Below are 23,432 nucleotides of genomic sequence, written 5' to 3'. Positions count from 1 at the left end.
GATCAATCACAGTTGGCTAGAAAGGTTACACCTCATCTTCACCATAGTGACAATTGGGTAAAGCATACCAGAGTTAGAGTAAGTTTGATTGTATACGAATAATAATAATGCAATCTACAAGAACAAAATCACCATTTGCCTCCTTGCAAGCATCATTCACATGCCTGCAAGAAGAAGGCCTACATATCTTCATTCCCAGAAGCGGCAAACGGCTATTCAAATGCCTAGAGCCTTTTTCCTAAGCTCATCTGCAAGGTCCACAACCTTATCAGAGGGTGCAATCGTAATGGCCTGTTTCACACTTGGGTGCTTTGGGAAAATCCTTCGCCTACTTGAAAAGATGTGGGCATTGGCTGTCATCCAAAAGCTTGAATGCACCCATAGTCTCATACGCCTCAAACAAGAACAGAAAAGGAGACATAGATATATCCACAAAGCATATGTTTTGACCTCCAAAATAAGGCATGCCTGCACAGATCACGTAAAGCTCAATCCAATGTTTTGAAGTACTCTATCATCTCTTTCTTGGCTTGCTCTTGCATCTCTCCTTCAAGGCTTCTGATTAGTTTCACTCCTGTGTCATAAATATGCACTCCCTTGTTAGAGGAGAGCTAGGTCTCTTTGATGTACTGCACGATGATGAGGGACTCGTAGATGGGCTTGCCATTGTGAATGAGCACATGTATTTTCTTGTGAATGCGGTTGCTCTCGAGAAACAATTGGCTTTTGTTGGAGATGTCCTCTTCTTGGTACTCATAGTGCATGTCCATGTGCTTGAGGGTGATGAGCACCCTCAGTTCAAACATGTTGACTTATGTGTTTTAAACCTTCACACTTTCATTAGAGCTCATTATTGCTCTCTCTCGCTCCTGCGTTTCATGTAGTATGCGTTTGCCTTTGTTGTATGTAGGTAGAAGGAAGGTTCTACACAATTTTTTGGTAGTAGTTGTTGTTTCGATCATTAAACCCATCCTTGTTTCTCAATTTCAGCGGGCCAGGTTTTTAAAATACAAGCAACAAAAACAAGTGATGAAGTCAAGCAGCCTGCCTCACAAAGACATTTGTGAAAGATCAAGTTTAGCACGTTCTCTCTTTTACACACACAAATACACACCAGTGTTCGAGAAAGGTTTGACTCAGCTTAGTTTTGAGCCAGTTAAAAATCAAGATTAGCTGGTTGCAAACCAAGACAAAGGGAGAAGAAACCAATAAAATTTATAAGAAAATAGTTTAAAGATCCTAAAAATTTAGATAATTCTAGTAGTGCTTCTAGTTTGCATCGTGGAAAGGAGGAAACCCAATCGTCTAGGAAAAGACTTTCCCGAATAGTCACACACACAAACAAGATTATCACGTACATGTATAAGGACAATTTTGGGTAAGGATCTGAGCTTATCAAGCAAGCGTGAAACCACTATGAAATTCAAATTCAAGGTTGATGATTTGTCTATGTGAGGGTTCAAGCCCTCGTGGCACACGTATCCCTCTTTGGGCCCAAGGTGCTCGACTGATTTACACAACCAATGTTTTTACACACAATTTGCAAAAACAATCCACAATGTTGCACACATTACAATGCCCTTGTCAATACCTGTATCTGTTAAATTTTCTTGGAAAGGTGATTCAAATGAGGTGAAATTCATGCTTGGTGAGAGAGACATTTTGATGTTCTTAAGGAGGGACTTTCACCCTATTGGTTGTATGGTCATCTAAAGAGACCTTTTCAAAAACTTCCTTGTTCAAAAGAAAGGTAGTAAGAGAATCCAAGAGCACTTCCATGGAAGGTGACAACCAACTTCACTTTGAAATCATAAATGCATTGTAACCTCAAATTGTCTTAGTCTCTTGCATTATAGTCCTGATGTGTCTTCAAAAAATTTTGGGCTTTCAAGTAAGAGAGAGAGATAGATTGATAGACAGATAGATTTTTGTATCGTTGAGCGCTCACATTCTGGTTGGGAAAGAAAAGTTTGTAGGTCTAAGTACTCATGCTAAAAATGAGAGGGAAGCAGGTTAGAATGTGAACAAAAGCTAAGCACTATAGTAGTGTGTGGAAATCATACTCTCAACCTTGTAATGAGCATAATGTACACAATCAATTTGACACTTCTTCATTATCCCAATGCTCTGTCTTGCATCAAAGGGAGTGGGAGCTAAGCTGAATGATTGCAATAGTGTGTATCGCTGACAAGGGGATAGGATCAAGCATATAAGTGTGAGTATGGTTTCTTGTTTTAGCAAAGAACATGGTTCAAGCATATGAGGGTGAGTATGGTTTCCTCTTTCAACAAAGAACATGGTTTTTTAGTTTGGAGCAATATGGGTGGTGTAATGTATGAAGCATGACCTAGTGGATTCCTCCCAAGTCGTGATACATTAGAGTTGTAGAAAATATTCATTCTATTGGGAGTATGGAAGCTCCCAATATGGGTGGTGTGATGTATGAAGTGTGACCCACTAGATTCCTCCCAAGTTGTAATACATTGGCATTGTAGAAAAGCTTCATTCAATTGGGCCTCTATAAAGGCATCATGTACCAAGTATAATGAATCGCATCTCCCAAACCACGTTTTTATGCCTTGCATCCATGTCATGCTCAAGATCTTGCTTTTTGCTTGCTTCCCATGCAATTGTAGGAAGTCAATGTGAGGGTCTTTGACACATCTTTATCGTGTACTCCACAACCCTTTCCAAGACCAAAACCCCAATTGGAAGAGATCTAGACTCAAGAAGGAGGAACATATATTGTGTCTATGTCTTCAGTTGAAGAAAGTTTACAAGAAAACACTTTTGGGCATTCTCAAACTCTTTCCTGGTAAATTTTGAGATGCTCTTGCCCCACACTTCAACTCCATATAGAAGAACCACTGTCACCAATGTTTCTAATTCTTGAGAACCCAGCATTGACATTTCCTGTAGTACACATGTTCTAAAATGCATCATACTTTCTCTTCCTAGCTTCCAAATTGTGCATAGCACATTCATGCCACTTGTAATTGGCCAAAACCTCTGTAAAGTATGGAGCCTGATTCACCCTTTGTTTTTTTAGTCTTAAAAAACACACATTTGTAAGGCCCCCATTATGAGGAGAAACCATCGTGCGTAAGAAAAATCACTCGTTGGAAAACCAAAATTCATGCCTAGTCTCAGGTTCACCAGAATTTTCCTTTGTCGGAATATTATGGCTGGGTGAAGGCCAAAAAGTGATCAAAAAATGGCCGATCGGTTTGCCAGTTTTTTGTGGCTGATAGTCAATAGCCGGTGAGCGGAAGTCTTTGGCTGGTGGCCAAATTCAATGGCCAGTGGATGATTTCTAGGTGGACTTGTCTTCTCAAGGGCGACCACACATGGATGCATGGGAGAATTCAACTCCAACTTGTCTACATGAAGGTGACTACACACGGTTGCCTTTGATGAGAGAGGGTGGCCCTTTTTTCCTATAAAAGGAGACCTCTTCTACACACAAAATGTAATGTGACATTGATGAAACAAGGTGTGTGTGAGGTATCAAGGTGGGAGTTCCATTAAGGGTATAATCCCTTTGTAACCTAGTTCTAGTTTGCAATACTAAATTCATTGGGTGGCTGCTTTCCCATGGATGTGGCTCACAGTGGGTGAACCATGTATATCATGCTCTCTCTCTCTCTCTCTCATCTATAATTCCTCATGTGTGAAAATTATCTCTCTCCATTCAGTAAACTACTCTAATATCTACTTAGCTATGCTCTATTTCCTAACAATTGGCATCAGAGCAAGATTTTCTCGTAGCTAAAGTATATGAAGGAAAGAATTTCTTGAACTGAGTGGGAGTAATGACAGAGGAAGGTAAGCTCAAGATTGAGAAGTTCAATGGAAAAAACTACCAACATTGGAAGATGCAGATTGAAGACTATCTCTACCAAAAGGACCTTTATTTTCCACTAGGTGGAAGTCTTGCAAAGAAACCCGCAACACTCACTGCAACAATGGAAGATGAAGCATGGATTGTCCTTGACAGAAAGTCATCAGGAACGATTTGGCTAAGCTTGGAATCAGCAGTTGCATTCAATGTTTTGGAGATGAAAACCACGGAGGACTTGATGAAGTCCCTTGAAGGCCTCTACAAGAAACCATCCGCATCCAATAAGGTATTTCTCATAAAACTCTTGTTCAATCTAACAATGAGTTGTTTAGTTGTAGAGCACCTAAACAACTTTAACACCAACATAAATCAACTTTTATCGGTAAAGATTAATTTCAACAATGAAGTATGGGCTCTTCGTTTACTATCCTCTCTACCGAATAGTTGGGACAACCTTGTGGTGGTTGTAAGTAGCACTATCTCTGGCACCTTAAGTTTGATGATGTTGTGTGTGTCCTCCTAAGCAAGGAAATGTGAAGGAGATGCACAGGTGAATAATCAAGTGTTGCACTATCAATGGAAACAAGAGGAAGGCCTAAGGAGAGGTTTAAAAGTCAAAAGGGTCATGATTTCTCAAGGCGGAGAAAGTCAAGCACAAAGTGAGTTCTTGAATGTTGGAACTACGGAAAGAAGGGCCACATTAAGAAGGATTTCTAGTACAAGGAGAAGAAGGATTCAGACTCTCAAGACAACAAGCCAACATCAAAGGCCAATGTGGTAGGTAAAGTAGTGCAAGATGCTTTAATTCTCTCATTAGACAATGTGTCTAGTTTTTAAATAGTAGACTCCGAGGCTTCATTTCATGCAGCACCATACAAGCAACATTTCCAAGATTACACCAAAGGTGATTTTGGGTATGTGTACTTGGGAGATGATGAAGCTTGTAAAATTGTCGGCAAAGATACAATTTTTGTCAAAAGACTACTGATGGAAATTAATAGAAGCTTAAGGATGTTAGGCATGTTACTTCTCTTCACAAAAATTTGATCTCTATATGACAATTGAACGATGAAGGCCACAACATTACATTTAGAAACAAATGTTGGAAGATCTCAAAGGGATATTTGGTGGTTGCCAAAGGAGAAAAGGTTGGTACACTTTACTTGTGTACCAACCTTGTGTCTGTCATCATCCAATCTTCAACTTGTGCAACAGCTCTACAAAAGTCAACGATGCTGTGTGGTACTATCGGCTTGGTCATATGAGTGCCAAAGGAATGCAAATCCTTCAATCAAAGAAACTTCTACCAGGTCAATAAGAAGTGGACTTAGAGTTCTCTGAAGATTGTGTTTATGGTAAACAAAAGAGGGTAATTTTTCAAAAGACAGGAAACACTTTACTTGTGTACTGTCAACATCCAATGTTCAACTTGTGCAACATTTACCAAAGTCAACAATGCTGTGTGGTACTATCGGCTTGGGCATATGAGTGCCAAAGGAATACAAATCCTTCAATCAAAGAAACTTCTACCAGGTTAATAAGAAGTGGACTTAGAGTTCTCTGAAGATTGGGTTTATGGTAAACAAAAGAGGGTAAATTTTCAAAAGATAGGAAAAACCAGTTTCTTAGCTGCTTCTAGCATGTGTTCATGAAACTGATGATAGATGATTACCGCATGCCTTAATTCAGTTGGAAATGAGGCCACTCATGCAATAAAGGCATAAACCTGGGCAGGTCCAGATGAAAATTGAAAAAACTTTGGTAAATTCTGGAATACGCACCACAAAAACTGATCAAACCAAATGATTGAAGAGGAGCAACTGGAGTTTGGATCCACCCTTTTGCATTGGCATTTAAGGAAGGGTATATAGGAATTCCACTGCAGTTTCTCAGAAACCATTTTTGATCCTTTGCCTTGTCCATAAGAGAGAGTCCTTTGGTGGGAGCAATGATTGAAGAGCTTGGACATTTTTTACCATCGACATATGATAATTTGACTTGTTTAAGCTCGAAGAGAACATCTTGTGCCAAAAGATGTTTGGAATGTAAGGCTAAGGTTCTACATTGCTAAACAATGTCCGTGGGAATACTACACAACAACCCTAGAGAGGAAATTGTAAAAGGTGCCCGATGGTTCAAAATTTCATAATCCCAGAGCTTATGTTCAAGTCGAATAGCATCCAACTCAACTTGCCTGGGTGGTAGTAAAGGGATCACCTCTGAAAAGAGTTTAGAAACTGCTCTTTTGGGGGATAAATAGTTTGCATCTGCTAAAAAGTTGAGGGCTTCCTTCTCTTCTTCCTCCAGAAGGTCTAGATCAAGAAGGGGATTAATAACCTTTTCTGAGTGCTTGATTTCTATAGGTACCGCTGGAAGGTTATTGATAAAATATAACTTGTTCACAATAGTGGGTAGAGAAGTAAAATAAAAAACAAGATCTGCACTATCTTGTGCATCAATAATGGGTAACTTAGCTAAGAAGGTATTAAAGGCCTCTAGAATCTTATCCTTATCTTTTCTAGAAAGAATCAATAAGGAGAGCCAGTCATTTATAGAAGCAGTGTTTAATACCGATATAGAGTGGGTGTTTATAGCTTGTTTCTCAAAGTCCAATTTTTTTGGGTGAAATTCCACACCTTTGAAACAAGAAATTATGCATTGGGTACCAACATGTGGAATAGGAATGCCTTCTTCTATTCCATATCCTAGACGGATGAGAGATGGAATCCAAAAAGCCTGAATAAATCACGATACAAGTATTAAACCAAAATTTATTTTTATATCAGTATTAAGTTTCCTCAGTATATGATGGATACCAAACCAAAGGTATCCCGGGAAAATTGTGTGTGTGTGTGTTTGATTGTAAAATCCCATCATTTAGAATCATATACTGAGAGAACTTAAATACCGTTTGCACTTACCATATTGTGAAAAGAACAAAGCAAAGTAGAACTTTTTGATATAAAACTTATTACAAAATACTTCGATACATAAAAAAGTAGGAGCTTTAAGCCGTAACTCCTATCAGATGAAAGCAGGGATCTTTACCTACCAACCAACCACAAGTACAACTAATTAGAATTAATTTGCACTAAAGGGGTGATAGGTATATCAAGCAATCCCCACTGCTTGTTATTGCTGTCACACCCTGGACCCCAACCATACTCCTAATCATATGTTATGTTTTCTTTTCCTCGTCTATGTAAGTAGGGTCGATTACGGTCGGTGAAATATTTTATGGGTTTACATGGTTTGGAGATAGGATCTCTTATTGCTATTGGCATGGTTTTCCCTTTATGTGCTGCCATGAGCTTGTCCCGAATTTGTTGTAGCTTAAATATATATCGAGTGATGCTCATCCTAGATGTCTGCCTATACCCTGTTTGTCAACAATGGTCACACATATGAGTTTAATATTCTTACATACTATACTAAATGTTTCCTTAAGGGCATCCCTATCTCTATGGTGTGTAAGTCATCTTTTCCAATTGTTTGCGAGTCGCCGCGACGGACGTCCATATCATAGCTCTCAAGCATCAACATATTTATCAATACAAGGGAAGCGACCAGGATGAGGCATATATGTTGCTGCATTCTCTTCGTTACCTCCTCTATCATTTGGTCAGCTGTCGACATCAAGGACGCTTGAGCATCTTTCTTGGTAGAGGGTTTGCTCTTAATAGATGAAGAGCCACTGGTTACTGAATCAGTATCCTCTGACACTTCCCCATATGCTTTGCAGTTATCAACAAGATATAACACTTCCCTTGTAACCTGTTGAAATGTGCTACATGCCTTCAAGTGAAGGTCCTTTTTCAAGGTTTCGTTCCTAAGTCCTTCAACGAAGAGCACAGACAATCTCTCGTCCTGCGGTAATTCCCTCCTCGGGCACCTCTCAATGTATTGCTTGAATCTCAAGGTCGCTTCCTTCACTTTTTCATTCTCCCTTTGTTTAAAAGCATATATATGTGATACAATATTATGATTTATACCCCATTTTGAGAATTCTTCCGCGAACTCGCGTAATACATGTTCAATATTTGAACAAGTTTCAGGGTTCAAAGGTTGAAACCATGTCAAGGCCGTCCCTTCCAAGGTCAGCCCGAATCCCTCGTATTGAGTATGGAAATCAGTGATCTGTTCTTCTCTTAAGACTTGCTTGAAGAGCGATACATGGGCATATGGATCCCCTGATCCGCTATACTTCTTCGGCATGCACTTCGGTACTTGGGATGGCCTAATCCGTCTATGGTCTGCGATCAGTCTCATTGCTCCCGTGTCTTGGCTTAATCGTTCTTGGGCATCATGGATGTCGTGGGTTGCTCTCGTTGGCTCCCCTGCCCCGAATCTACTACTAGGAGGAAAATGTGATGGGGTGGCTGCAAATGTCGGACCTACTGCCGTATGTGTAGAGATAGGAACCGCACTACCTCGATTCGTAGCCATTGATTCTCTGGAATGTAACATTCCCATGGGGCTTGGCATCGAATAACGAGGTCGACTAAAAGAATCAGCTACATGAGTCCTCTCTCCACCTGTGGTCATCGGGTTTGGCACAACAATTGTAGTTGCTGGTCTTAGTGGGCTTGGAGTGACATAATACTGGTGAAGTGGTCCCCCAAAGTATGTATATCCTTCCAACTCCTTTTTATCGATTGCTACGTATCGTCTTCCATACTTGTCGTATGCGGCGATTTTTGTTTGTGCTCTCTCTGTGTAGGTGAAGACATAAAGTCTTTTCCGCTCAGTCATATCTCCGACGTAGGATTCCTTGCATCTATAATAGAGATCTTGCTCTCCATTATTATACTTGTATAACCCCAAGTAGACATTATCCGTGTTGACTCTCAATGTTTCATTTTCTCGCCTTACCCTCGCATTAGGTAAGCTCATTGTTGGTGCCTTTTCCCCATGTTCCTCATCTATTTTGGCTTTCGTGCCCATCAATCCCCACTTGTCTGCAATGTTAGGATTTAGGACTACCAAGTACATGATACCCTCATCATCTAGGTACCTATCTCCGCTATAGCTCACAGGCACTAAGTCCCTCAACTCACTTGGTCTATCTTCTATTTTCACACAGTAGCGGTCCATACCATCTTTGTATATCTTGGCACCTTTCTTGTTGTCATATTGATACTTGATGAACAATAGATTTATTGTGTCCGAGGGGTCTGATGGTCCTGCTGCCATGTTTTCTCTTCCATTTAGTTTTAATTGTCCCAAGTGTTCTGTGAAATACTCGTAAGATCTCTCTGAAGAAGTATCGGAGATGCCTTCTTCAAGGATCGGCTCTAACAGTTGTACTACCCCTTGGTTTACACTCTCCTCCGTTGATACAACACTTGCTTGATCCGCTAAATTTCAGTGTCGGATGTTGATTTGTTTTCCCGATCTCAATGACATGAAGAAAGTGGGATTTACTGACTGAATCCAAACCTCTTACCTGGAGAGGGAGTGATCTTCCAACTCCTGCGACTGCATGGATTGTTACTTGATCGGTCTCTGCAAATGAATACACTTGATGGCTATGAGATCACTGTATCATTCCAACTGTCAGCAGATTCAACACTTTCACAATGATTTCAACACGATTTTGCTTGCAGATTATTGACAATATGTCCAATTTGAGTTTTGACAACTCTTGATATCTTAAATAGTCTAGGTCTATGAACAAGTCAAAAATGAGTTAGATCTGGGCCAGAGGTACACCGATCGCGATCGTACTTCTGGGCCCACAAATTTGACCAAACTTCATCAGCTTGTTCACTAGGCTATTTTAAGGCTACCTCTGATACTTTTGTAATCAGACTCTAAAAAGTCAAGCTTTTACCAGTTCTTGGTTGGAAGTGTCTGTTTCTCAGAATCTATCAGTTTGATCTGATTTTAGTGCTTGATTTGGGATTTGGAAGCTATCTGGGGTTGTCCTGTGTACAGGCTATCCCTCTGTATGGTTCCTTCCCAGTTTTGATGTGTTTTGGTCTACTGAAAGTCAATTTCTAAGCCACTTTAGCAGTTTTTGACTTGGATCTGTATTTAGATGGTTTGACAGGTATTTTGAGGTTTCTGGCTCTAGGTCCTTTAGACTTTTATGTTTGTATACACCTGAGGATCCTACATATGAAATCTGGTCAAAATCTGGCACTTAGGTACACCGATCGCGATCGTAGTTCTGAGCCCAAATTAGACCAAATTTGGCATACTTGTAGACACTGATGTTTTAAGGCTATCCCCTAAGTCTTTTTGCATTTGGATCACCAAAAGCCAAGATTTTACAGTTTTTGGGTCTGTCAGGCTAGTTTTACCCAAGTGGCATGATTTCCTTGATTTTTGATGTTTTTGGGTGTGGTTGCTTTAGACAAACTTGTTTAGAATCTTATCAAGAAGGCACATGTCAAATCTTGTACAATTTTGACACTAAGGTACACCGATCGCGATCGTAGTACCAGAGCTAAATCTGATGAAATTTTACAGTCTCTCTCTGACAAGTATTTCCCAGTGTTTGGTGCTACCACTTTGTGATTTGAATCAATTTCAGCTCTGTTTGGTCAGATTCTAATTTCAGAGTCTTATGGCCCTTTTGCCAAAGTTATGGTTTTTTGGTGTTTTTGACTCTATCTTTTGCCCCAAATATGACTGGAATGTGATTTACTTATCCTACTCCTAAGTACAGAAATGAAAGAACATAAGAAAATGAATCAAACAAAACAAACAGGATAAAAAACGGATGATGGATCATTACAATCATTACAAAGAAATTTGAAGAGAAAAAATGCTTAAAGCAACCTCACTCACAACTCCTTATATCTCAAGAGTAGATCTAGCCAGTCCACCGACCCTAGACTCCACTAAGCACTAAACCCCTGTCTAGATGCTTCACTGAAATGTAAATGGAATGGAAATTATCTTTTGGAACAATAAGAAAACTCTGAATACGCACTCGGCCACTCATCACCCAAGCTTCATTCCCCGGCAATGGCGCCAATGTTTGCGGGTCGCCGTGACGGACGTCCATAGCATAGCTCTCAAGCATCAACATATTTATCAATACAAGGGAAGCGACTAGGATGAGGCATTGAAACTCGCTAGGGTGTCACTCCTAATGAAGTGAACTCGATGAGATGCATCTACTCACTCTACAAGCAAATCAAATGCATTACCGCCAAGTAATTTGACTATGTCCTTCTACACAGCTCTACAGTCGTCATGCCTGTTTACCATGCAAACTTATTCGAAATCGCACGAAACTTGAAGGGAAGTTACAGGGGACTATCAGGATTGTATCCTATCACTGTCACAACATTCTGAAAAGGTACAAAGATCGCGATCGTTCATCCCAAAGTCAGCAAAAACAGCGAACAGGTGATCCTAATGGGTCGTTTTAGGGTCCCTAATGCCCCTTCTAGGGTCAAAACAACATAAAACATGCATATAGACACTCAAAACAGCGAATTAAGGTCTCAAACTCATCGTTGAAAACCTACACCGAATTTTGAATGATTACACTTGAATGGAAGAGCAAGGTAAGAGGAACACAATACAATAAACAAATCTTACCGTAGCCACAATGGCGAAGATTACAAGTTGGAGCAGGAAGGAGCTCTCAAACGTACGCTGTCTTCTCAGTTTTCCATTAAAAAGATAATGTTTAAACTTACAAAAAATGACCTTTATAGTTTAGGTCTTTACAAATGGTTTGTCTGGCCAAAAGCTCCTAAACTTCTAACTGACTCTCTAATATACAATTTGCTCCCAGAAGAATAATCATAAATCCTTTGACAAGTTCTCGGCTTAGAGATGCTTCCTTACAAAAGAATTTTACAAAGGTTTCTCATAAAAATATGATCCTTCTCTGGAAATGGCCGCTTGTCGCTTTGTCCGCCAAACACTAATTTATTTATTCTAAGTATATTTAATTTGTGAAAATTCTGGCAGCATTTTGTTTGTAAAACCTTTCTTAAAAAAAACCAGTCTTACATAGTGACATATGTCCTCACAGGAGGTTGTCATATACCCTCTTTCAAATCTCAATACATTTTTATGCTATGTAGAAATCATAAAGGAAAGACGATACTAAGAAAACCTCTCTTTACATCATTGTTTAATAACCATTGTATTCGAAGCTCTCTGTACCAATTCACCTGGTTATTGCTTGCAGTAGACATTTGTATTGCTCCTCTTTTCCACTTAGTGTCCAAGGAAATGTATCACTTGGCTGCTGTTTCCTTCAAATGTCACATAATTTTTTGCAGAGTTATTAGTCCTATGATACATTTTTTTTAAAATTATGCATGCTTTCTAAATGTGTTTACGTGCTTATATATATGTCTTTGTACATAAATGCCAAACCTAGCCTTCCGTATGTATACGTATGCCAATACTCAACCTCGTTCATGTCGATGTGTTATTCTTGTGTCGGTTATTTATAACCTATTGCTTGAACCTTCTACATGCATGTCTATTTATGTGGAACTTCCTATTTTTGTAACCCAACCGTATATGAGATTCTCTAATTTGACTCCATGAATGTATATGTAAGTGCAAATCCACTAATTTTCATGTGCATCCGCTACTTATGTACTTTATTACCGTAGATACGTCCTACTTTTGCGACAAAAAGTAGATTAACTAGTGTATATGTCCCATTTATTTCTCCCTTTATGTGTGTAAATATATCTGAAGACCCCTTTTCCTATGTTACTGCCAGTGTGTGGTGTTTTGAGATAGGGAAATTGTCAATATGCTACGAAACCGTGTTGTGTATGTGTAGCTATACAAGGCACTTGAGTTTAATACTTGATTTGTATACAAATAGCATAAAAAACAAATTACGAAGCACTTGTTTTTACCTTCTGTTATGCTTCAAGCTGGAGAGCACGCCTTTGGTTGTACATTGAGGAAGCGTCGAAGCTTTTTTGTCTACAACTCGTTTATGGTGGCTGCGCCTTCCTTCTTGCGCAACTGGGTGTGTGTGTGTGTGTGTGTGTATGTGTGTGGTGAGTTGCTTCCTTACTTGGCTATGGCAATTGCGTTATTGGTGTGTGTGTGATAGTGCTGCTTGGTGTGGGTTTCAGAGGCTTAGGCGATGCGCTGCAGAGAGAGTTTTGCTGCGTTGGCTTACAACATATGCTTTTTTATAGCATGGTGCACCACACTGAGCCTTAACTGTGCCATACTGTCTTGCAGTAGCAAGTTGCACCATATTTTATTAATGTGGTTGCTTGACCTTGCCAACGATTTAGTTCTTTAAAGGCTACACTATTATTGAAAAGCCTTAGGTAATAGATCCTATGGGTATGGTACATTATTTGGATTACCAGACCATTTTTATACATACCTATTGTCGAAAAAACCAAATGTCGAAAAAACCCCCATTGTGTAATAGTTTAGACCGTTTTTTTTTCGGGGAGAGTACGTCCATAGATAAAAACACTGTGTTTTATCTGATCTCATCTGATAGGATTTTCGGCTACATACCCATCAGTTATGTGAATACAAACCAATTATTTGCTAATGGTAGGTAAACCTGATAACTGCCAGGAAAACCTGATAAATGCCAATTATTTACTCAATGTCGGGTAAATAATCCTGATAAATTCAAGGGTGCGTACATGCTTCTGGAGAATTCCAAACCGATTACAAAATAAAGGGCTTGTATATGTCAGAAAAGAAGAAAGAAAAGGGGGGCCTCTGGCTTTGAAATCCATCATCGCATCCTGCTTTGGAGGTATCCGTCCTTCTATCACTCTTCCGCCAATGATGTTTTTGCCTGTGGCATGTTTAGTGGAAGCTTGTTAACAAAAATTACTTCGTTTTTTCTATGGTACTATATGAGCACGTGTGTGTTGTGTGTCTATAATATCACAAAGTGTTTATTAGCATGCATCCTGTGTTCCATATATTGTGTGTGTGTGTGTGTGTCAAAAGATGTGTTTACACTTCAAATATGCAACTAATGAGCTGAGTATGGCAAGCAAGGAGTAGATCCAAAAAACTAGGGCATGAAGTGTCGAACATAGAGCAAGGGGTCAACCTTATAGGCATGGGTGGGTGGGGTGGGAATTGAATGGGTGTAGATGTGTGCAATATCACAGAGTGTTTGTCAGCATGCATCCTGTGTTCCATATATTGTGTGTATGTGTGTGTGTGTGTGTGTGTGTGTGTGTGTGTGTGTGTGAGAGAGAGAGAGAGAGAGAGAGAGAGAGAGAGAGAGAGAGAGAGAGAGAGAGAGAGAGAGAGAGAGAGAGAGAGAGAGAGAGAGAGAGCGAGAGCGAGCGAGCGAGAGAGAGAGAGAGATTCTCTTACTGCACGCACTTATATTGGACGTGGTGCTACTAATCAGCCAGCTTTGGCAATTAAGCTGAACCCACGATGCTAATTACTTCACGCACTTATAATGGACATGGTGCTACTAATTAGCCAGCTTTAGAAATTAAGCTAAACCCACGGTGCTAATCAGACTATGACTCTCTCTCTCTCTCTCTCTCTCTCTCTTTCATCTTGTCAACTATGGAGGTCACAAGGCAACTTATGACATGCCATTTGGTGTAGTCAATTCCATTCCATGATCATGTAGCATACCAGGGGTGAAAGGTGATCAGTGCTACGATTCCACATTCAGCTTGCATGCATGCTCTTGTCGGAAATCTCTCCAGGTGCATGCTCCTGCCAATTTTGATGTTGGAGGGCACATAGTCCACAAAGTTACTCAGGTGAGCGGCAGGCGGTGGAGATGAGCATTGATCAGCTCGACGGTTGGACCATCGATCACTTTTGGAAGGTGTTAATTAGCCCTTAGGGTGCCAAAGCTAGCCCTCAAGAATCTCAAGGATTGTTTGGGACCCCCCAGTGACACAATATTTGTGCAGAGCTGTACTTGAACAATACACCCACACACACACACACACACACACACACACACACACACACACACACACACACACACACACACACACACACACACACAGATCCAAAGCATCACAAAATGCGAGAGACAAGCTGTTGCAGGGCCCCTGCATGTGTGTGTGTGTGTGTGTGTGTGTGTGTGTGTGTGTGTGTGTGTGTGTGTGAGAGAGAGAGAGAGAGAGAGAGAGAGAGAGAGAGAGAGAGAGAGAGAGAGAGAGAGAGAGAGAGAGAGAGAGAGAGAGAGATTCTCTTATTGCACGCACTTATTTTGGACGTGGTGCTACTAATCAGCCAGCTTCGGCATATCAGACTTTGACTATTCTCATTCTACATGCACTTAGTGGTGCTACTAATCATCTAGCTTTGACAATTAAGCTGAACCCACGACGCTAATTAGACTGTGACTCTCTCTCTCTCTCTCTCTCTCTCTCTCTCTTTCATCTTGTCAACTATGCAGATCGCAAGGCAGCTTATGACATGCGGTCTGGTGTAGTCAATTCCATTCCATGATCATGTAACATAGCAGGGGTGAAGGCTGATCAGTGCTGCAATTACACAGTCAGCTTGCATGCATGCTCTTGTCCGCAATCTCTCCAGGTGCACGCTCCTGCCAATTTTGATGTTGGAGGGCACATAGTCCACAAAGTTACTCAGGCAAGCAGCAAGCGGTGGAGATGAGCATTGATCAGTTGGACGGTTGGACCATTGATCACTTTTGGTCCTTGGAAGGTGTTAATTAGCCCGTAGGGTGCCAAATCCAGCCACCATCAAGAATCTCAAGGACTGTTTGGGACCCCCAGTGATGCAATATTGGCGCAAAGCTGTACTTGAACAATACACGCAGCCCCCCCCCCCCCCCCCCCCCCCCCCCCCCCCCCCCCACACACACACACACACACACACACACACAGGCTGCAACGCATCACGAAATGCGAGAAGCGAGTTGTTGTGGGGCCTCTACATGTGCGTGTGTGTGTGTGTGTGTGTGTGTGTGTGTGGAGATACTGCAGACAATTTTTGCCACCCCCTCTGTGTGTATGTGTGTGTGTGTGTGTGTGTGTATCCGTAGGCTCTTCTAGCTCCCCCTGGTGTTCAACTCTCAACTCTTAGGAGTTCTCTCTATTTCTCTCTCTCTCTCTCTCTCTCTCTCTCTCTCTCTCTCTCTCTCTCTCTCTCACTCACTCACGACTTGAAGGGAGTCACGTGGTTCAACTCTCAAGAGTTCTCTCTCTCACACAAACACATGACACACACATGACTCATGACTAATTGAAGCGAGCCTTGTGCAAAGTAAATAAGCCAAGCAATTTGGGTTCTATCACCCAATGATTAGGCATAAAGGCGCTTTCTCTCTCTCTCTCTCTCTCTCTCTCTCTCTCTCTCTCTCTCTCTCTCTCTCTCTCTCTCCATGATAAAACTGCAGGGCACACACCATCAAAGCTCTCTGGTTGAAGGAAACGTTGCCACGTGTCAGGAGAAGGAGCCGGAATCCCTCCCCTTTTTATAATAGTATAGGTGAATCTATGCAAAACCACCATGATGAATTAGTGTTTTCCATGCTTAGATGTATCAGTAGTATCCTAGAAGTAAAATTACCCACAAAAACCATGATCCACAAGCATTATATCAATCATTGTAAAAATCTTCCCAAGTTTGGCTTAAGGGGCCGTTTTTTGGGGGGGATAAGGTTAACTTGATGAGTATGAGCATGTGGGAAACCCCTCTAGCCACCTTGAAGAGATGAAATGATTAGTTAAATTAATAGAAAAGAGGTGCAATGCTTCTAGGCAATGGATGCAAGTTTGAAAGCCTCTATATGAGGCGCACACATATGAAGAAAAATTAAGCATTGTGAATGGAGTTCATTTTAGTATCTGTCTATTTCCATTTCCTTAGTCACTAAAAATCCTACATGCAGTGCATAACAAATGAGTGTACAAGCTTAAGGAAGAAGAAGGTGGGAAGAAAAGGTACAAGTCCACGCTTGTGGTAAAAGGATTTTCTCAAAAGAAAGGTATTGACTTTAATGATATATTTTCAATTGTTGTAAAAATGAACTCAATTAGGTTTGTCTTAAGCCTTGTGGCTACTCATGAGTTAAGTTTTGAGCAAATGGATGTAAATACAACATTCCCTCATGGTGACTTGGAGGAGGTAATTTACATGCTTCAACCAAAGGGATGTGAAGTAAAGGGTAAGGAGAAAACGGAAGAAGAACTTGTATGGTCTAAAGCAACCATCAAGATAGTGGTACTTGAAGTTTGATCAATGGATGCTGGATCACAGATTTAGAATATGCAACTGAGATCACTGCGTCTACACAAAGAATTTGGGAGATGGGAAGTTCATCAGCTGATTGCAAGTGCTAACATGCAGGATATCAACAAATACCTAAAAGAGGAGTTGTCTAAATATTTTTTGATGAAAGATTTAGGTGTTGTAATGCGGATACTCGGTATGAAGATATGAAGGGACACGACAAAGAAGAGAACAAAGCTATCTCAAGAGGATTACATCAAGAAGGTACTAGAAAGGTTTGCAATGCAAGATGCAAAATTGGTTTCTACACCTCTGGCTAGTCACTTTAAACTAACCAAGGATATGTGCCCAAAGATACAAGAGCAGATAGACTATATGTCTAAAGTTTCAAATGCTATAGTGCTAGGTTCTCTAATGTATTTTATGGTTTACACAAGGCCAGACATTGCACATAGAGTGGGAGTTTTGAGTAGATTCGTGGACAATTGAGGTAAAGAGCACTATCAAGCTATGAAGTGGATACTTAAATATCTAAAAGAGATAAAAAAAAATTCTTTGTATTTTGGAGGCACTAACACGTTCTTGCAAGGGTATGCTGATGCAGATATGGCAGGTGACAAAAACACTTGAAGGAGCACTACTAGCTACATCTTCATAGCTAGAGACACAACACTAAGCTGGGCTTGAAAGCTGTTGGGGTTCAATCAACACAAGAATCTCTCTCTCACACATGTATGCTCTCAAACAGAGAATAAATACTCACTTCATGATTAGACTCAGCAAAAGACACATTCAGATAACTTCAGCGTTAGCAAACAGAACATAGAGAAAAGATCAGACAGATCAAAGAACACCATGGCTAAAGCTTCTCTCGCATTCCCCTACTCAGAACTCGTCCCAATACAAGTACTAAATGATGGTTATAATTGTCTGACCCAAAAATATTCTTGGCATAAAATAACAGACTCAGCAAAATCCGACCTAACCAAATTCCAACCTGGCAGAAATCCGACCTAGCAGTATTTCAATCCAGCAAATATTCAGACTCAGTAAACATCAAACTCATTAATAATCAGAGTCAGCAAATGTTCAAACTTAGCAAATATCCGACTCACCAATATCAGAATCAATAATATTTAGAGTCAGCAATATTCACAATCTGCAATATTTAGAGTCAAGAATATTCAGAGTAGCATTCCAATTTTAGACCCAACAATATTCAGACTCAATATATAATATCCAATCAGCACATGGCACATCCCGGTGGTGGATTTCATAGAAATCCGACTTGGATCCACACATCCCGGTGGTGGATTTCATAGAAATCCGACTCGGATCCACACATCCCTTGATCAAGGTCAAATGCCTTATCCTATTTTCCCAAAAATCCCTAGTTACTATATAGCATAAAGTATAGTGCCTGAAACCTAATCCAAGATATACAAATACACCATACAACACTATGACAAACTCAATGCTAGGATCTTCATATGAAGCAAAGTGTAGTGCCTGGTACTTAATCCAAGGTACACCAAATACATCATAGAGAGAAACTAAACATCACCCAAAATTTCCCAAAGGATTATATCACATGAGAGCTCATCAAAAATGAACTTACGAAACCAAAACTAAATCAGTATGTCGATCCTCCAAGAGTATGAAGTAAACAATAGCAGAATCAGCCTTTGCAACCTCTGAAACATGAGAATCTGACTCTAAAAATTAGGTTTTTGTAATCCAAGCACCAAACCCTGAATATCCTCTTGTATCTTCAAACCTTCTTGAATTTGAAAATCTGCATATTCAGCCTTCAAGAACATGTGCATAAAGAGATAATGCTCCCAACATCCAAATAAAGGATGATCCACATGATCCATAAATATTTGTTCTTCAAAATCAAGCAGTTTAGGTAAATCTGAGACAGAAAAACTATTTCCATATGAAACAATCATTCCACTCAGCAAACTCTGTAATTTTGTCATGAAAAACATCCAAAATATTATATCCCTTCGATTTCCACTTGACTTTTGCAAAATCAGAAATTAGAACCCTCTTTGCGTGATCATCAATCTGCAAAATCGGATTTAAACAATATGAAATCTGGATCACTGAGTCAGCGAATGCAACATTTTGCATCTGCAACTTTTTTTGCATTGAGAAAATCAGCAATATGCACTTTAGGCATAGAAATCTGATCCCAAAAAACTCCAAAATTTTGAATATTTGCAACTTTTGAATTTGAGAATAAGATCATACAAGTAATATGCATCTCCATAATCAACTTTAGCCACCAATTTGAAGCAAATAACACTTCAAACAAATCAGATTTCACTTGATAATGACCTAGAATTGGTTCAAGATGAGAAAACCTCTTTGCAACCATTAAGCAATGCTTCTTCAGCATCTGCAACATCTTAGGACATGGATACTTTGCTCCAAAATCTGATTTAGGCTCCAAAACCCACTTTCTTGATTTTGCAAATTCAAGAAACAATCAATCTGATCTTCCTTTGGTTCAATTTGAATTGATTCATAGCTATAAAACAGAGTATCAACATCATCTTCACACAAATTTTGTAGACCCACATTAGTTTGCTCAACATCATAAAAATATGAGTTTGACTGCAAAACAAATAAATCAATAAACTCCTCCTCAATCTGAGCACTTTCAAGATCATTTTCAGTTGCAAGGAACTCCATAAACACTTCAAAAAATTGTGAATCAACACCATGCATCTCAGCTTGCTCTTGACATTCCTCATGCTCAATCTGATATACGAGACCTTTTCCTGATTCATCCTTGTTTAGATTTGAACAAAAATCAATCTAATTCTTCAAATTCTCTGCAATTGAAGCATATCCTTGCTTGATATCGACCTGTGATATCAAAATCTGTCATTCAAAACATTCAAAACCAAAATTTTGATTCGCTTGATTATCCCCGCAACATTTGGCATAATGGTATGATTTTTTGTCTGAATCTGTCGATCATCAAAATCAGCATCTGTAAACTCCTTCAATGTTCCTTTAGCACCTTTTTGTAACACTTTCACCTGCATGGATATTTTTGGTGGGGAGACTCCTCCTGAACTGATATGGTTTTCAGAAATTCCTTGTCAAAAAATCTGATTTCAAGAAATCTGATTTTTAGCAATTCCTCCAATGCATTCATCTCACTCTCCACCTCTTCAAGTGGGCTTTGAATAACATGAACAACATCACGGTTATGTATGACATGCTTCTCCCCACAAATAGGGTAACAACATTTTCCATATGAAAAAAACATAAGTTTAAGCAATGGATATCCCTCTTCCACTCTATGGTATACTCTAGTAGTAGGTTAGGGGTATCTAGGGGCTCTTCTAGTCTCTTTTGGCCAACCTCCTTTTGCACCTCCTTCTCCTCCATCTTTGGTATCCCTACTTGGTGGATTATAGGCTCCATGCTCCATCCATCATTGTCATCATGACTCAAATCCCCTTCAAACTCATTCTCATATGCATCCCTCAGCTTCTCACATACTTTTTGCAACTTGAAAACTTTATTTCTACTAGAACATGATTTTTTCCTATCCGCTTTATGATCATCTAGCCATTCATTTGCATTCTCCAAGTCATCTTCAAAATCATTTAGCTTCTCTAAGGCTCTTTCCATTTTGTTATAGGAAGTTTCCTTTTGCAATTTGCGGCTAATGTTATGAAGTTATGTGCAAAAATCCACCATGCACCACTTCCTACAAGCATCTCTTGAGCACTCATCCACTACACATGGACAATCATCCACCTTATGCTTCTTACTCATGCAAACCTCACATTTCTCTTTCTTCCTTTTACCCCCCATAACATTCACCTCATTAAAATACAACAATGATGTTTAGCCCTTAAGATCGGTGCACGACACCAATCCGAGACCCATTAAATTCGCTAAATGAAGAGCCACGGATGCTATACAGGGATCCACATAGTCCATTTAATTGGTTGCTTGAATTGATTGGGATATTTTAGTTCAGTGATGTATTTATATGTTTGGAAAAATTCAGTAAAAGATACCATTCTTGAGTTTGTTTGCTTCAAGATATCTGATTATCAACATCAGATTCAACATCAGATTTCTCTGTTTGATTTAAGAAATTGTTCTTTTATCTCTGCAAAATCATCCAAATTTTTGCCATTTTGCACAGTCTAAATCTCCAACACCTTGTTGAATCTGTGCAGCGTGAATCTACAACACCTTGCTGAATCTGTGCAACCAGAATCTGCAGCACTTATAGCAGCAAAATCTGAATTTTGGATCTGCAACAACGCTTCTAATCAAACATGATCTGCTGCTCTTGAATTTTCACTCCTCAGTCTAACAATTTCTCCTTCGAGATAGGTTTTTTCATGGCATCATTACTCTTGTGAAACACAAACACTGACCTCGAATGCTGACAGAGAAGGTAATCAGACCCAGCAGACATACCATTACAATAGGTAATCAACAAGACAAGAATGTCAGACACAACACAAAAACAATTGCAGTAGGTTCACCAAATGTGTTGGAAAAACCTTCAATGGCCCAATGGGATCGCCAAATGTGTTGGGGTTCAATCAACACAAGAATCTCTCTCTCACACATGCTCTTAAATAGAGAATAAATATTCACTTCATGATCAGACTCAGCAAAAGACACATTCAGATAACTTCATAGTTAGCAACCAAAACATAGAGAAAAGATCAGACAAAGCAAATAATACCATGGCTAAAGATTCTCTCGTAGAACTCGTCCCAATACAAGTACTAACTTATGGTTATAACTGTCCAACCCAAAAATGTTCTTGGCCTAAAATATCAGACTCAACAAAATTCAACCTAACCAAAATTTGACCTGGTAAAAATCCGACCTAGCAATATTCCAACCCAGCAAATATTCAAACTCAACAAACATCAGACTCATCAATAATCAAAGTCAACAAATAATCAAACTTAGCAAACATCAGACTCAACAAACATCATACTCATCAATAATCAAAGTCAGCAAATAATCAGACTTAGCAAACATTCAAACTCAACAAACATCAGACTCATCAATAATCAAAGTCAGCAAATAATCAGACTTAGCTAATATTTGACTCACCAAATATCAGACTCATTAATATTCAGAGTCAGCAATATTCACATTCTGCAATATTTAGAGTCAGCAATATTCAGAGCAGCATTCCAATTTCAGACCCAACAATATTTAGCCTGAATATATAATATCTAGTCAACAAAAGCTATAGAAAGTGGTCTCACTTTCTACCACGGAAGTAGAATATGTAGCAATGATGGAGACAAGGAAGGAAATTATGTGGCTTCACAGATTCTTGGAGGAGCTTGGATACAAGCAAGAAAATTGTGTCTTGTATAGTGACAGTCAAAGCGCCAATCATCTTGTGAAGAATTCAGCCTTTCACTCAAGGACAAAGAAAACTAAGGTGAGATATCACCTCATACGTACTCTTTTGGAAGAGGGACAGCTAAAGCTAGGAAAGGTGCACACAAGTGAAAATCCTATGGACATGTTAACAAAGGTAGTTAACAAGGAGAAGTTGAGCTTTTAACTCATCTTCAATCGGCATTCAAGGATAAGAAACCAAGATGGAAAGAAGTCAGAGGTTTGTGTGGAGATCAGTCTCCAAGTGGAAGATTGTTAAGTATGGAGCCCAATTCACCCCTATTTTTAGTCTTAAAAAACGCACATTTGTAAGGCCCCCATTAAGAGGAGAAGCCATCATGCGTAAGAAAAATCACTCGCTCGTTGGAAAACCAAAATTCACGCCCAACCTAGGGCTCATCAAAATTTTCCCTTTTCGTCATAATATTATGACCAAACAACGTCCTACAAGTGATTGGAAAATGATCGATCGATTGTCCGATTGGCCAATTTTGGTAGTTAATGGCCAGTGGGGTTGGTGGGCTTTGGTCAGTGGTCAAATTCAATGGCTGGTGTCCAATTTCTAGAGGGACTTGTCTTCTCAAGGGTGGCCACACATGAGCACATGGGAGAATTCATCCCGAACTTGTCTACACAAGGGCGGCTACACACGACTGTCTCTCATGAGAGAAGGCAGCCCTTTTGGCCTCTTCCACACACAAAATGTATGAAGTTGATGAAACAGGGTGTGTATGAGGTGGTGAGAGTAAAGCAAGGTGAGAGTTCCATTAAGGGTATAATCCATTTGTAACCTAGTTCTAGTTTTGAATTACTAAAGCCATTAAGTGGTTGCTTTCCTGTGCACATAGCCACATTGGGTGAGCCACATATATCATGTTCTCTCTCTCTCTCTCTCTCTCTCTAATCTCTTATGTGAAAATTATTTCTCTCCATTAAGTAAACTACTCTAGTATCTACTTATCTATGCCCTATTTCCTAACAACCCCAAGACCAAGATACTTAAATCTCTCAA

The 23,432-nt window shown here is 39.7% G+C and overlaps 3 pseudogenes; all 3 read right to left on the bottom strand.

Moving 5' to 3' along the window:
- Positions 1–216: 216 nt before the first annotated feature.
- On the bottom strand, positions 217–851 carry LOC147421944 (putative glutathione S-transferase parC pseudogene; annotated as a pseudogene).
- A 17,782-nt stretch (positions 852–18,633) lies between these two features.
- LOC147421943 (uncharacterized) lies at positions 18,634–19,274 on the bottom strand (annotated as a pseudogene).
- A 780-nt stretch (positions 19,275–20,054) lies between these two features.
- On the bottom strand, positions 20,055–20,659 carry LOC147421942 (uncharacterized; annotated as a pseudogene).
- Between the last annotated feature and the right edge of the window lie 2,773 nt (positions 20,660–23,432).

The sequence above is a fragment of the Adiantum capillus-veneris genome, chromosome 27 (assembly GCF_014529385.1).
Source record: "Adiantum capillus-veneris isolate H3 chromosome 27, ASM1452938v2, whole genome shotgun sequence".
Taxonomy (NCBI): Eukaryota; Viridiplantae; Streptophyta; class Polypodiopsida; order Polypodiales; family Pteridaceae; genus Adiantum; species Adiantum capillus-veneris.
This window is presented reverse-complemented; position numbering and strand designations above follow the sequence as displayed.